The sequence below is a fragment of the Perognathus longimembris genome, chromosome 19 (assembly GCF_023159225.1).
Source record: "Perognathus longimembris pacificus isolate PPM17 chromosome 19, ASM2315922v1, whole genome shotgun sequence".
Taxonomy (NCBI): Eukaryota; Metazoa; Chordata; class Mammalia; order Rodentia; family Heteromyidae; genus Perognathus; species Perognathus longimembris.
In genome coordinates, this window is record NC_063179.1 from 10,757,296 (window position 1) to 10,769,534 (window position 12,239).

The following is a 12,239-nucleotide window of genomic DNA, read 5'->3' on the forward strand; positions in this document are numbered from 1 at the left end:
AAATTTATCATTTTCTTAGATACTTATTTTTCATGATTGCAATAAAACAGAAAATATTGAGTGCTACCAGATGAAAATTTAATGAAGAGATAAATTACAGATTTGCAAGGGGAATGTGTACAATGATAAATATCTCCTTGTTTTTTCCACTGTGTAAGCTCTGTGATGAGCAGATTGAATAGAGTAGAGGATCAATAACAATTAAACAAAGCCTGATTTGAAGCCATTCACATTTTAAATATTTTATGTCACTTAGAAAAATCAAACTTTTCTTTTTTGTAAAGAATGCAACTTTTTGTGGTCATTAATAAAGTAAGGACTTACAACTTATTATCTCAGAATAAACTATTCTTTTAAGGTTTATTGATTGAAACAAGTCTTGCCTTTTCATTGAGTTAATGTGTTTCTTTTTCACCCTAAATATTTGGCATTTTGTTCAGTAAAGGGAAGGTTACCATTTCCAGGATGCTGACAGAGTGTCCTAGTTTATTTCTTTCTGAAAGACACAATTTTACACTCAGTAGAGTCAGCACTTCCATGATGCTAATACCAAATTTAAGTGTTAAAAATACCTTTGTGTATACACATGAAATCCAGCTTATTACTGGGTTGAAAATAAAGATGTTTCCTCAGAGAAACAAGCTCTTTCTCAATGATACCCTTTGCCAGAATCCTAGTCATGGAGGGCTACCTCTGAAGCTAGAGAGAATGCCTCATTGCAAAGACTTACTTTTGCCTCTATGGTTTCAAGTCAGTGATGGACATGAACTATGGATTCTTGCATTTAATTTTTATTCTTATATTCCTCATATGAATATTGAATGTCTTAGTAAATTTATCTTATAGGAAGTCCTATAAGTTCTTTTCAATCATTGAGTTGGATGATTTCACATTTTATTCTGCATAGTAGACTCAAGTAATCCCACCACCAGAGTTTTTCCATATTATAGAAAATAAAAACAATACTCACAGATTCTAACATATACATAATGACAGGAAAAGGAAGTTAAGCCTAGTACCCATTTTCTCTTCTCTCTTTCCTTCCACCTTACCTTTTCTGTCTCTCTGTCAATACTTTATAGTGTGACCATAGGATCAGGGATAATCATGACATTTAAAGTCTCTTAAAGATTGACTACCTGCAAATTTTCAGAAAAGACGTGAAGACTTAGTATTTAGTACTAGGAGCATTCAAAAGAACAAGACCTATACAATTCAGATCTACTTTTTAGGAGTCATATGAGGCAGAACAGCTTTTGAGAGGGAAGATTCATGAGAACTGAAGTGGATCAAGACAACTCAAAAATAGGGTTTAGTACAAATTATCAGAAATTTTCAGTAATATTCAGAATCTTGACTTGAAAGAATTATGACATGACATGTATATGAAAGGGAACCTTTGAGAGGAAAAAAAACACCTAGAATTTAAGGGGCAGGAGGGAAGGAGAGTGTAGTGGAAACTGAAAACTACAGAAATAGCATATATATATATATATATATATGAAAATATCATAACAAAGGAGAGGATGGAAGAGCTTAGAAAGAACTCATATGGGATGTGAGTTTGATCAAAGTCCATTGTGTACAATCCCTCAATATCACAATGAAACAAGTTGTGCTAGTAAAATGTCTAAAAGTAGAAGAGAAATAGACATACAATTTAGAAATAGTCTACTGATTTCAGAGTTGAAAACAGGAGCAAGAATACAATCTATAGAAATTCTGAGGGATAGAAGAAATGCAGGCACAAAGGCAGAAACAGTTTAAAGTCAGTTAAGAAGCAAGTAAGGAAAGAATCAGATGTACACATTATTATTTTGTAAATAAGCAAGAATATAGGTTTAAGTAGAGATATAATGTACAATAATTAAAAAATTAAAAAGAAAAACAAGTTAACTATATTTGATGAGACAAATATCTGTGTTTACCTGTCTAACATATTTAAACATATGTTTAATAGTTGATTATAAAGGTGCCTATATCCATATTGGAATTCTATGCTTCCATCAGAAAGAATGGCATTGAACCATTCATAAGGAAATGGAAAGACTTGGAAATATTTACATTGAGCAAAGTAAGCCAAACACATTTTGCAAGGTTTTCCCTCATTTGTGGTAACTAGAATGTGCCTACAAATTTACAAGTAAATACACTGGATGGTAAAAGACAAAAAATTGCACTTGAAGAAGATAAGTATACAGGACTCTCAACATTCATAGAGATCAGAGAAGGATATTCTTAGGAGAGGATGACAAAGCCCAATAGTTATGTACATATGATATAAAATGATGCTTACCAAAATGAACTCTTAGAAATTGATGTTTTCTTGTTATTTTGCCTTTTTGTTCCTGCCTTTATTGCTGTTTTTTTTCATTTCTGTGTCTTTTGTCTTTTATACAAATTTAATTGTGGGAGGATAAAGGGGTGCATAGAAACGGTGGGGCAAAGTTTGAACCAACACAACAGTGATATTCTAAATTAGACACTGTTGAAAAGGAACTATACAACTTGTAGGGTGGGGGAGGGGGACCAGGAGGGGAAAACTAGTGGTGGGGGGGGGGAAGGACACTGTTCATAAAATCATGTACTCATTACCTGAGTTATGTAACTGTAACAGTTCTGTACATTATAAAGGTTTACGTGTAAAAACAAGCATTCAATTTATGGATAACTAGAAATCTTAGGCAAAGAAGGTAGAAATAATTAACCTTACGGTGTGTTCCAAGAATCTTCTCTGATTTATTTTTAAGTGAAAAATAAAAACGTTGCTAGCTTATGCATCTTGTATGGACTTGGGCATTGCTTCCTCATCTTGGAAGCCAATTGGGGCTTTTAAAGAAAGACAACATCCTGTAGCCTACTTCTCAAGCCATGCCCACAGGAACTGCTTGAGCTTCCAAAAAGTTACTCATGGAGGTGAAATTCTAGTATCTGTTGCATATCGGTTGTTACCTGCAACGCCATCTTTGAATGGAGTACTGTTTTAACAACAGAGAATCTCAGATCACCCTTCCATCCACCACTCAGGTTCACCCGCAGCACACATGGTCAATTGCAATTCTAATAAGGGAAAACTGACATGTGTTGTTCTGTTGGCCTTCTCCATTCTGGGCAGTGTTAGCTCTTGTAGAGAAGCCTATGTTGCATTGCTTCTCCTGCAATCATCTGTTGAGAAGCGATTTGGTATCATGTATGCACAAGCAATACCCACGGGACATTTTAAAGACTGGAATACAATTATAAATAACCAAACAATATTAAGATTTGCCTTAATACCTTCTTTATTTTTCATGCAGTTTGAATTTGTTTGACATTTTTCTATGAACATTTTCATAAATACCTTGATTTAGACATAAGAAAAAGTCATTCAAGCTAAGAAGATTAAAAAAAAAACAAAACTTCTATTGCATTCATTATTTGGAGAAAGTTAAGCAATATGCTAGTCACTTATTTTAAAACAGTTAACTCTGCTCTGTGAGAGGCAGAATATGGAAGATTGAAGTCAGAGACTGGCCTCGGGGAAAAAGTGAGTCTACCTGAAAAACACAACTAATATAGAAAGGTTTGAGGATATGGCTCAAGTGGCAGAATGATTGCTTAGCAAGCACAACAGCCTGGGTTCAAACTCAGGTACGGCCATAGCAATTAAAACTAATAAATCAGTAACAAATAAATGAATAGATAAAAGTAACTAAGGTAATAGTGCACATATGTGGAAATTCTCATTTTTGGAAAGTTCTTTGTCAATCATATGTGGTTATAAAATTTTATTGTATAAGCTAGAGAAGATTGTATTATAATTCATTCCTACATGATTTTGGTCATGTATTGGGCAAATACTTTTTCTATTGAAAAATAAGAACTGTAAGAAACAACTTATAGTTGTTTATCCATTCTATACTTTACTTTTTTGTTTTCATAGTTACATGAAGCAGTGTACTCGAGGACCTATAGAATAACAATATTTTAAATCACATTTGGACATAAGAATAAAAATTCCAGAACTTTCAAAAATGGCAATGCAATATAAATATAATCATCAAGTAAATATTTATGAGGTAGTATAAACTACTTTCTTTCATTTGGGGACATTTATCTTCTTTGTCATTCCACCAATATACTTCAGTTTTAATAAAATAGTTTTGCATGTGTTTAATCTTCAACAATGTAGCAATTTCAGGTTAATTTTATATTTATTACAGATTCATTTATATTGTATGTATTTCTACAATTAACATTAACTTGATTTATTGTTTAATAAGACAAGAAGAAGAAACACCTGCTGTGTTTTCTTATTGCTACAGTAAGAAAGTTTAGTGGCTTAAAACAATATGAATTTGCTTTCTTAGAGTTACTATAGGTGAAAAGATTGGCATGAGTCTAAGCATAGGTAAAATAGGTGTAATCATGGTTGTGTTCCATTCCACAGACTCTAGGAAAGAATCTGTTTCGTGCTTTCCATATGTTAAGAGCCTGACTTGGGTGTTAGGCCTTGTTTACTTTCACTCACATTCCAAACCAACAACATCTGCATGGATTCTCATTGCCTGCACTCTACCTCACCTTTAATGGCTTGTGATTATAATGGGTACACCTATGCGATGCAGGATCAAGCACAATTCGAACGTCTCGGATTAGCAACCTTTACTTCCTTTCTCTGTGGATAAGTACATAAAGAAGTATAATAGCTAAAGGTAGTAAATTTTAAGGCAATGAATGCATACTGGTTAATATGTCCATAGTGCATGCAGAGTTTTGTCAGCCTTGTTCTTCTATAGCTATAACAGAAGATAGGAGACTAAGTAATTTACAAGGAAGAGAAGAGTATTTTCCCCCTGTAGACCTGGGAAGATGGTAGCATCTGTAAGAGAGGGGAAGGGGCTTCCTGTTGTGTCTAAAATCTCTTCCGGAGATCCATCTTTCCCAGACTTTCAAGACAATACACTCATCAGGGATTTCTGCTCTTACATCTTCCTTTTCTTCTCAGACAGCAGTGAATTCTTGGTGATGATTTCACCAGGCCCATATCCTTACCTTTTTTTTAAAAAAAAAAAATGTTCTCTCCTACCTTCAATTTCTTTGATTTAAGTGCAATTATCTCCAAAGGCCAACTCATTAGACCAAGGGTGACTCATGATCTACAGTGATGATTCATGACCCTCACGGGGTGTTTGCGCATCCAATTGATTTCATGACACCCCCACTAGACGTCTCACTTTTATTTTATTTCTAGTTCATTATTCTAGTTCATTGCTATTGACTCTCTTTTCTTTCTTCCTTTTTCTTCTCCTTAGAAAATAACAACTGAAACTTTCTAGCTTAGAACACATTTTGTACTTTATCCCCTTCTCCTGCTATGACTCATCTGTCCTCTTCAACATTGAAACCCATTGGCTTTATTTTTCAAGATAAATACAGAAGCCAACATCTTTCTGTCTATATTGATATCACTCTTCTTCCAGTCACCATTTGCTCTCCTCTTAGAAATAAGACTTGAGTCCTATCACGAGCTTCTCTGTTTCTGTCTTTTGTCCTCTTGAAGTCTGACTGTAACACAGTGGCTAGAGTTTATGTGAAAATAGAAATCTGATAAAAGAAAATCTCTTCTCTGCTCACAAACATGTAATGACTGGGAAGAATTTAGAATTCTAAGTTTTCAGGATTGAGGCTCGAAGTGTGGTTTAGTTTTGTTTTCTTCTAAGAATATTTCCAAATCTCCAAATGTTTGTTTGTATTATGGTACTATACAAAATGCCCCTGATTGTGTAAGAGAAGGTATTTATAGCTCCTTACTTCTGTAAGGTGGGATATTCAAAGGACCAGATTTTTCTTTCTTTAATGACCAGTGGTAGAAGGGCACGACAGAGCAAACCACTCTTGCAAAACCTACCTGGCCTTACTAATGGTTCACAGAGAGTGAGCCTCACGAACGAAACATTACTTTGGCCAGCCTTCTGAGACTGTTGTCTTAGAGATACAATATACAGAAAAACAGTTTTCATGATATATTCATAAGGTAGCACTCAATTGTGTCACCATTTTTTCCCTACGTTATTTCAGCTAGCCTATGTTTCTTGGTGATCTGGGAATGGGCCAGCCATTTCCCTTGTTAAAAAGTTAAATATATCATTTTTTTTACAATACAATTACCAATATTGTTCATGCCCACACTTCCTTCAAGCCCCCCGGGGGAGGGGGCTGGAGCATGCACACATGCATACAGAGACTTAAATTCAGGATCTGGTAACTGTTGCTTAGTGTTTTAACTCAAGTCTAGCACTCTATGACTTGAGCCACAGCTCCCTTGTGGCATTTTGCTGTTGAACTGGACAGAATAGTCTCAAAAAGTTTCCTGCTTAAACAGGCTTCAAATCATGACATTCAATTCTCAGCCTCCTGAGTAGCTAGGATTACAGGAATATGCTACCAGTGTCAGGCAATGTATTTTTTCTCAATACAAACTTCCTAGCCATAGTAGTTTAAATATCAAATCACTCTTCACCTGTTTGCAAAAGTGTTCCCCATCTTTCTTTTAATTTTTTCTCAGTAAATATAATTTCTTACATATGATAGCTTTTTACCATTACTCTTCCAAAATATTTTGCAAACTCAATGAAATAAATACAAAGTTACAATTTGAGATGTAGTAAAGTGCATTTTAGTAATTAAGTTTGTTTTTATTTTGAAAAAAAAGTAAAAATATTCTAAAAGTAGAGTTTCAATCACCAGAATAGAAACCACTCAGTTGTTTTTGTGGATTGATTTACTTTTCATTCCTAGCAATATAAGGCTTTCTCATATATTCTAAGTAAAACTGAACCAACTAATCAATAAGTGTCCTCTCCATAAAATTCACACACTTCCATATAACCAAAATTTCCTTTTCTATGCCTTCATGCTTCATTCAAAGTATATTATGTACTATTAGTGCAGTCATAGGCTACTAATCAGACAGAGTTAAAATTGAGATGTCATAATAAACACAGAAAAGCTTGGGGACTGCATACATCTGTGGTCCTTTCCGATTGAGGTACCTAAAAAGTTTGAACTCATGGTTATAACAACTCTGTCCGTCATATTCTATGGGTCTGAGTAAACTAATGCATAAGACACAATACTGGTATTCATGAAGCTTTGTCTCCTAAGTGAAATATTTATGCAAAACCAATATTATTGTAGATTAAATTTTACTTTGTTCTCTGCCATTCTAGAACTTCCTCAATTTTGATGTATTGCAATATAGAAACTTCCCAGAACTTTCACTACACACAGGGGCAATATCTGGGCATTCTTCAGGTGCAGCCGAGCTAATCCACCTGTTATCACCTGCTTCTAGTTTTCCTCTTTATTGTTTGCTTTTCCAGAAATACCTTCCTGGAACATGATAGAGATATTATCTTTACCCTTTTCTTTACTTATCATTGAATATATTTTAACAAGGAGTTACAATCACATGTAATAATGAAATAGCATGACACTAAATGTAGTAGAGTTATCAAACAAATACCTTGACTTAATGAGAAGAGAAAGTTTGCAAGCAAATATGTGTCTCTTACTTGGACAAGAGTCAAACATCAAGTCTGTGCAGATGAAAAGTTGAACTCATAACAATTTTTCTAATTACTTTTGAGGGGGACTCTGGTGGTTGAATTCAGGGGTTTGCTAAGCAGGTTCTCTTCCACTTGAGCCAGGCCTTCATTATGTTTCACTCTGGTTATGTTAAGGAGTAACATATCGTGTGTGTGTGTGTGTCATGGCTAGCCTGAACTATGATCTTCCTGTTCTGCTATATATATGCCCAGGGCAACTAGTATGGATTGGTTGATATGGGGTCTTTTGAATTTTTGTCTTGAGCTGGTCTTGTCAGATAAATTTCCTATTCTCTGCCTGCTAAAGAGCTTGGATTATAGTATGATCCACCAGGGTCAAAGTTTTCTTGTAAGATGACTTTATCTAGAATATTTTCACGAGTTACCATGATTTAATTCTTAGCAAACAAACCACCAAAGACAATGAGTTTAAGAAAATGGATCTATGTAAATGGTTCAACCTCAATTCCCACAAATACAACCAATCATAACTCCTCATTTGTGTATTATACACATTGTTACCACTTTTGGAGATGAGGAAATTGGCCAGAATATAGACAGGTCAATACCAAAATTCTTTCATGTCTTCAGATCAGTAAATTCAACCTTATCTTACTTTGCTCATCTCATTACCAAATTGTGCAATGAAAATATTTTCTTTCTGTCCTAGAGCTTTTGAATACTAAAAACTACCACAAGCATATGGAAGTACTAATGTTAAAATACCCTCCCAAGAAACCCACCTATGTACAACTTTTAAAGTAATAAACGTATTTGTTTGTGATTTACATTAAAAGATTGGGATTACAAAAGAAAGTGAAATGAAATTTACCACCAACTCAACAAGGCCATCCCTTCTCCCAGAGATCATTCCTCTTATCCCCTATTTATCACCACCTGATGCTATAGCTCTACTTTCTTAGCTTACAGGAGACAGGAGACTGGAAATCTCTTTTAAAGCAGTATGTTAGGGACCTAATGAAAACCTTATTTATTATGAAAGCCAAGAAGAAGCAGTTACTTATAGAGTACCCAAAGCTAACTGCACATGGATAGTTGGTTACTCTATCAGTATGTGCATGATGCTTTGTACATGAAACCCTTGTTTTTGCTTAGAACGATGTTTCTTTATGGAAAGAGGGTGTAATTTCTGCAATCAAAGAAAATGCAACAATGTATGGAGATGCTATGCACATGGAGAAAGTAAACAACATGGAGTCATTTGAATGGGAAGGGGAACATTAAAAAGGTGAGTCAAAAGATAAAGGTGAACCATGTAAAATCAATGCTTAAATGCAACAGAGATACTTACAAGAAAATATGTTGGAAATTGACTGTACAAGTAGGGGATGGGGAGGTGGGAAGTTAGGATAAAAATGAAGGACAAGGTAACAAATTTGAATGTATGTACTCACTAACTTACATATGTAACTGCAACCATGACAGTAAAGTTAAATTTTAGAAATATATATGAAAAAAGAATATGGAACCATCTGGGCAGAGGACAACAACTGTCAGCGAATGAGTCAATCTAAAACATCACATAGGTTAGCCATGTCTAGTCAGAAATATAAATCATTATATATGAATAATGGAATAACAATAGAGGTACCCAATTAATAATGAGAAGCCAATTAAAATTAAGCAAATTAGGAAGTTTGAAGTAATTCACTCATTAATATGCACAAAAGAACACCTTTGCACATATTTTGTAGTCAACTATATTTCAATGTGTATTCTTCACTAGACTACACTGTATCACATAGCAGACTCAAGACAAGTAAGTGTTTCTTGGTCAATAATTTCAATGGGTTTTAACTTAGATCTATCGACATGTTCATTCTAGTTTGCCTTGCAAAGAACAATTAAGTCAGGTTACAAATATAAAGAAACAAGTTCCACATTCTTATTAGCAATATGCCAAATACAAAACAAGTGGGACATACAAACTTGTAAACATGTGGTTTATGCTCATCCAACCACAGAAATCAATTCAAAGAACAATGATGCTATTTGTATCAGCCAATGAAAACGGTACTTTAAATTTGCTATCTATAGAAGCCTTCATCTAAAATTTTTATAAAGTTGGACTAAGTGGTTCAATTAGGCTCATCCTTCCACTATATGCACCTGAAATAGGCCATTGGAAGGGCTAATGGCTTCCAGTCGCACAATATATAAACTTGTTCCAAATACAGTTTACTGTGACCAGTGCTTGAAACTGCCATGGCTAAACATGTTCAGCGTCCATTGGACATTTGTGGCTGGAGTTTCCTATGACTTACTTTCTTTCCTCTATTACACTCCCCTTTGTCACTTGGCTGTCAAATCTTGGGTATTTCTGTTGCATCTTTAAGAACTCACATTCCCTTTCTATGTCTTTTTGTTTTCAGGTAAGCAATCAATTTTGACTATTCATATCCTCTGTTCTATTAAGTTACTTAGCAAACTGTAAAAGGCATCAGAACTACCAGGGATAAAATAATTATCAGCCAAAGTAAGAAAACAGGGTGGCCTCTACTAGGTTAATTTATAATCAGTAAGTTTGGAATTAAGTATATAATAGGAAGGTGGAAGGAAAGTGCAATGATGATTGGTGCTTAGAGCAGCTGTTACAGAAGTAGTTCCCTTCACAATATCAAATTTGGCCTTCATCCTCTGTCATCTAACAAGATATATAGATATATAGATATAGACATAGATATATCTTCAGTTCAAATCTCAAACTCTTGCTTTAAAACCAAATATCTCCCCGTATATTAAAACAGAAGAGACTAGTTACTGCAAAAAGGAAGCTCCCTGCATTGAAAAATTCGTGGGTGATTCCAAAGAGAAAAATAAAGGCAGGAAAACACAGGCAGAGTCTGGGGTTAATTTTCTTTTCTGCGAGGGGGAGGGGGCTGCATAACAAAACCTTCCTCTGATCTCTCTCTGCCTGCTCAAAGCACCATCACCTGAGAAGAGCAAAATCCATAGCAATTTTAGCGGGATTTTTTTTAATTTTATTTTTTTTCTTGATTTCCAATAAGGAATGAGCAAGGGACATTTATTCCTCACCAAAACAGAAAGCTCAGAAAATGCACACTGAATAACAAAAGATTTTAATAACAGAACTAATAAAATTCTATTTTTCACCTGTTACATATAAGGTTTGTCTTGCTCCAAAGACACACACACACACACACACACACACACACACACACAGAGGAGGGAGAGAGAGAGAGAGAGAGAGAGAGAGAGAGAGAGAGAGAGAGAGAGAGAGGCAATACACAAGGTGCAATCTTCCCTTGGTTTTTAGATGTGAACATTAAGATGAAATAGCAGTCATTTCCACCCACAAACAAATCCGATTGAAGAAGTTGAGGCAAGGAAAGGCATGAGGGAGCGTTACCACACACACAGGCGTACACTGAGTAACTATGTGGCTGATCGCAGAAGCCCAATTCCTTCCCATGCATCCTTTATCGTGCCCTTTGCAAGAAGTAAAAGTTTCATCTCAGGGCTTAATAGGCGTTGATGAAAACGAAGCGTGAGAAGAAGAAAATGAATGAAATGCAAAGAAAAGGAGGGGGCCCGGCTGCAGTGTTGTCCTCGGATCTCACGTAATTGTAGAGGATAGTGGAAAGACAATAATTAAAACGCTGCATCAAGGAAAAAAAAAAAAAAAAAGACAAAATCTCCACGTCCCTGCGGGGTTGCGAGCGTGCTCGCGCTCCCTCGCTCTCTCCTCGCTCACTTTGGCCGACGATCAAGACTGCCCGCCCGGACCGCCGCCTCCGCCACGCACACGCGCCCCGCACCGAGGCCCCTCCAACTTCTTCAAGAGGCAGAGCCCGAGCCGGCGGCGCCCCGGGCCCCCGCACGCCCGCGGGAGCCGAGCCCGAGCCCCGCGCGTTCCGTGCCGCACGCGCGAAGGCTACATTCCTGCGGACGAAAAGCAGGGGGCCAGGCTGCCGGCGGGAGCCGCAACTTTTCCCTTCGCGCCGCAGCCCCGAGCAGCAGAGCCCGGACGGAGGACGGACGAGCTCAGCCAATTCTGTGCGGGAGTCCGAACTGTGCAGAGCTACTCCATTGCGCGCGCGCGCACACACACACACACACACACACACACACACACACACACACGCACACTGTACTTATGTCACGACCGAGCAAAGTGTCATCAATGGAAGCCTTACCGTGGCTGACTGGCTCTGTCGGGTGGGAAGGAAGTTATTCCGTGCGAAGCAAAGACAGGACTTTTCCCGGGGCTCGGCGCGCAGCTGCTCGCGGTCCTCGCGGAGCCCAGACTCGCTCCGCGCACCTCCAGCCCCGGGCTCCCAGGCTGGGCTCTGCAGCTCCCGAGCGCGGCCTCTGATTGGCTGGCCGGCTGTCTGCCTGCTGCTCGGCTTTCTGTCTCCCCTCCTTCCTTCCTCTCCCTGCCTCTGCTCTCTGCAGCTTGATCCCCCGGCCTCCTTCTCCCCCTCCACCCCACCCCACCCCAACCCACCTCACACACTTTTGGGGTGGCACGGATTCTACAGTACACCAAACGGACACCCTTTGGCTCCATAGACAAGGTCACACGGAAAGCAATGCAATGGAAAATAATCATTTCAACAAGCAAACACACACACACACACTCTCTCACACACGCACACACATACAAGT

At 37.3% G+C, this 12,239-nt stretch overlaps 1 protein-coding gene across 1 annotated transcript in view; it reads right to left on the reverse strand.

The window, feature by feature from the left end:
- Cdh18 (cadherin 18) overlaps nt 1-11,897 on the reverse strand; it is a 332,938-nt gene extending 321,041 nt beyond the window's left edge. The window contains exon 1 of the mRNA XM_048368427.1: nt 11,768-11,897. The gene's annotated coding sequence lies outside the window, so the exon portion shown is untranslated. The remainder of the gene's footprint in view (nt 1-11,767) is intronic.
- Nucleotides 11,898-12,239: the final 342 nt, after the last annotated feature.